This window comes from Dipodomys merriami, unplaced genomic scaffold (assembly GCF_024711535.1).
Source record: "Dipodomys merriami isolate MVZ:Mamm:240054 unplaced genomic scaffold, mDipMer1.0.p SCAF_247, whole genome shotgun sequence".
NCBI lineage: Eukaryota > Metazoa > Chordata > Mammalia > Rodentia > Heteromyidae > Dipodomys > Dipodomys merriami.
In genome coordinates, this window is record NW_027203904.1 from 317568 (window position 1) to 322229 (window position 4662).

At 35.2% G+C, this 4662-nt stretch overlaps 1 non-coding gene across 1 annotated transcript; it reads right to left on the minus strand.

Moving 5' to 3' along the window:
• Nucleotides 1–1595: 1595 nt before the first annotated feature.
• Nucleotides 1596–1701, minus strand: LOC138836045 (U6 spliceosomal RNA). The gene has a single exon (XR_011374881.1). It is a non-coding gene; the product is annotated as a U6 spliceosomal RNA (small nuclear RNA).
• Between the last annotated feature and the right edge of the window lie 2961 nt (nt 1702–4662).

Consider the following 4662-nt stretch of genomic DNA (forward strand, 5'->3'; position numbering starts at 1 on the left):
CTGCTTATCCCAGACATATACTAGTTATTGCAAATAAGGGATACCATGGGGCCTATGTTTCTTTGGACTTGGCTTACATCAGTTAATATAATTTTTTTCCAAGTCTTTCCATTTCCTAACAAATTGAGCGATGTCATTCTTTCTGATGGAGGCATAGAATTAATATACATATATATGTATATATATATATATATACATATATAGTATATGTGTGTGCGTGTGTGTACACACAAATACACACAGAACATTTTCCTTTTTTGTTTTTTAGAGCAACTTAGTTTTCCACCTTCATCATTTTTTCAAATGTTTTTATTGTGATTAAGTGGTTAAATAATTTCCCAAATTTCAAAATATTGTGGGATAGTGATGCTTAGTTTAAGTCACAAACACATTCTAACTTCGATGGAGCAAATTGTCTATTATGGTCTACAACATTTATGAATTCTATGAGCTTTGCAATAGAGTTATTTCTTCCATATGTAAACTTTTTTGTTTTGAAATATGTATATTCCTTTTGTATTGCATAGCGTCAGCTGTTCCCTCTTTCCCACTTGTTCCCTCCCTCCCTCCAGTGACATTGAGATGCTTAGTTCATTTTGGTCAATGTCCAGTGCAGCTGTTGGATCCCACTGTTGTATGTTTTTCCCTGATTCCCTCTAGTTCTGTGTCATCCTCCTGGTTTCCCTTCAGTGTGCACATATGATCAGCAGAATGGGGTTATTTAGTAGTGATTCGATTCGACCAGATGAGTGGAAGTTCTTGGTTTCTTAAGTGTTGTTAATTTTGTCATATCACCTTACATTTTGGATTTAACACGGAGACCATGTGCCATTTGTCTCTTTGCTTTTGGCTTACCTCGCTCAACATGATTTCCTGTAGCTTGATTGATTTCCCTACTAATGCCATTATTTTGTCCTTTCTAATGGCTGGAAAATATTCCGTTGTGTATAGTTACCACAGTTTTTTGATCCATTCATCTCTGGTGGGACATATGGGTTGTTTTCATATCCTGGCTATTGTGAACAGTGCTGCAATAAACATGGAAGTGCATTTGTCCTTGAATATTGGTACCTGTTGTTCAGGATAGATGCCTAGAAGTGGTATGAGTGGGCCATAAGGAAGGTCAATATTTATCTTTCTGAGGACTCACCAGACTGCTTTCCAAAGTGGTTGTGTAAGTGTACATTCACACACACACACACACACACACACACACACACACACACACACAGAGTGAGTGAGAGAGAGAGAGAGAGAGAGAGAGAGAGAGAGAGAGAGAGAGAGAGAGAGAGAGAGAGAGAGAACATTTTCTTGATCCATTCTTCTACTGAGCAGCATCAGGGTTGGTTGCATATCTTAACTATGGAAAATAATGCTACAATAAACATTGTTGTGGTGGTAGTTTTAGTATGGACTGGTTTGTGATCATTTGGGAGAATGCCCAAAAGTGGGATTGCTGTATAATAGGGAGCTCTATGTGGAGGCTTTTGAGGAACCTCCAAACTGCTTTCCAAAGTGGATGAACAAGTTTACACTCCCACCAAGAATGCAGTAGGCTCCCTTCTGGCCATATCCCTTCCAGCATCTTTTGTTGTAAAAATATGGAACGATTCATTAATTTGTGTATCATCCTTGTGCAGGGACCATGCTAATCTTCTCTGTATGTTCCAATTTTAGTGTATGTGCAGCCAAATTGAGCACAAAACATTTTTTATATATAAAGAGTAATTGATTTTCTTAAACTTGACAATTCAACAAAAATAAGTTCAAAAGAATTGTGAAATTTTAGAACCATGTGTTGCTTACATAAGCACACATTTAAGAATAAAGTCAAGATTGACATATCAAAAACAAAATAATTCCAGATATTTGTTGTTCATGAGATTTGTAGGAGGAGGAATTCAATTATTCTACAAAAGGCACTTGTCATAATGATCATTGCAGCAAATGTTAACGTTTGTTAAAAGTTTTAATATTTTAAATATGTTTAATTTTGGGATTTGCTTATATATGGCAAAATTAAGACTGTTTGGCAGGTCATAAAATTTTTTGATAAAGTATATAATACTTCTGGTAGCATGTACTAGTAAGTATGTACATTTCAGATTTTATAGAAACTTTACTAATGAGAAGTTGCAAAGACTGTGTAAAGAAGCAGAGTGAAGAGTTAAGATTTTAAGTACATGGTTTCTGTTAAATCTTCAGGGCTCCTTTACGTTATATGTTAGTGATGAACAAATAATGATATAATCCACATACAAATGATGAGATGAACTATAAATAGTAATCTTAGTGAGTAAATTTAAAGGCTACTGATAGCTTTATCCAGTTTTAAATGTACAGGAATATGAGAAAATAGTAAACTCTACTATGTACACTTCAAATACTGAAAACCCTGGTAATTGTTTTGTTTTTTATTTTAGTAATCATTAATATTTAATTATTGCTTTCTTTATTTATAGCATTTTTCCTTGTTGTAATATAATACAACTTTTATGAGTCATGATTAAGAGGTACTTTGAGAATATTATTGGGATGGCCACACAATTTTTCATAGGTGCATGTGAATTTACAAAGAGCAAAACTAAAAACAAACTATTGATTAAAAATTATATCAAGTAGAGTCTGAATCAGGAGTGTTGATAAATGTCCTCACCTAAAATCTTAACCTTAGGCTGGAGCATCTTATTGAAATATTGTTGAGAATTTCAAGACTTCCTTTATGTAGGGCCCTTAGAAGCATGGATAGCATGCATGTGTACAAAGCCAGTGACAACAGGCAAATATGACTGTTTCCCCAAAAGGAATCTATGAAGTCAATAGTTATCTTCCCAAGCAGATGAAAAAATGCGTCCAAAATGATTCATTTGTGGAGTTATTTAAGTTATGGATTCTTTGTTAGACATATTCTTTTCTTTTAAAAATTGTCAAATATTAGCTTTATAGTAAACGTTGTCTAGTATTTCTTGGTTCAAAACAGAAATCTTGATACAATTGATGTCACTTGGCTTTCTTACTTTCTCAGTTCAAAGCCAACCTAGGCAGGAAAGTCTGTCACATTCTTATCTGTAACCAAACACCAAAAACGCCAGAAGTGGAGTTTGGCTCAAGTAGTAGCGTCCTAGCTTTGGCGGAAGTTGGCCAGGGAAGACATTTGTTCAGGGACATGGTCCAGCCTCTGAGTTCAAGCTCCAGAACCAGGACAAACTAAACAAACAAACAAGAAAAAAAAACGCACATATTTCTTTGGGACCATCCATAAAGCACTGGTTTGAGAACAGGCTCCTTTTGCTGATCATACTCACTGGATCCTGCTTTTTTGGAATACTAATTGTGCTGGAGAATTCAGGACAAGACTAAAGGAATTAATAAGTGACTCCTGCAACAACAGAATCATCTCAATAGTGAAATATCCATGCATAAGACAAATTAAAACCTCCAAGTCTTTGTTTCCTTACAAAAGAAATCTTTTAAAACAATGTTTATTTCCTTTTGTTCTATGCTGGCCTTCAAATGGCACATTGTTTCCTTTTGAAATACTTTCAAGAAGAAGTTTTCAGACAATTTTTATATGAATAAAGAACACACTCGAAAAAAGTCAGGGACAGTTTATTCAAGCTTGGATTCTTTTTTTTTCTAACAATGAATATATATTTTTTACAGTGAAAATACTGAACAGAGTGGTTACAATTACATGTGCAAGATAATGAGTACAGTTTTTATCAAGCATTGTAGCCTACTCCTTGGTTTCTCCTTCCCATCCCTAGACATAAAAGAAATGCAAATCAAAACAACATTGAGATATCACCTCACCCCAGTTAGAATGGGTATAATCAAGAACTCTAATAACAGATGCTGGAGGGGATGTGGAGTCCCACTTTTGGGCATTTACCCAAATGTTTACAAACAAGACCACACTAAAGCTACGAGCACAACTATGTTTATTGCAGCATTATTTACCATAGCTAAGATCTGGAATGAGTACATTTTTTATCAAGCAATGTATCCTACTCCTTGGTTTCCCCTTCCCATCCTCCCTTCCCCCCTCCATCCAATCCTCCCTCCGCCCAAAAACAAAGTTGTAAAGTTCGTTTTTGAAATAACGACTTGTACATCTCATTGTTGCAATGGGTCCACCTGTATCCCTATTTAAATGATTTGTTTTTTTTCTGTTCCCCTCCAGAAATTATACTGACATCAAATACAGTGAAATCAGGGGTTATTGTTATCCCATGGGGAAGGGACATAAAAAGCAACAAGGAAATCATCTTATAAATATGTTAGAAAAAGTCACATGAAAGAACAAAAAACATTCGAATACATATCTTAGGGTTCATTTCCCTAACATCAACTTATCTGACCTTTTCTGTTTGACTCAGACATATACTAGTTATTGTAAATAAGGAAAACCATGGGACCTATGTTTCTTTGGGCCTGGCTTACTTCAATTAATATAATTTTTCCAAGTCTTTCCAGTTCCTAACAAATGTGGCAATGTCATTCTTTCTGATGGAGGCATAGGATTCTATTGTGTATATATACCACATTTTCTTGATCCATTCATCTACTGAGGGGCATCTGGTTTGGTTCCATACCTTAGCTATGGTAAATAAGGCTGCAATAAACATAGTCGTGCTGGTACCTCTAATGTGGCCTTGTTTG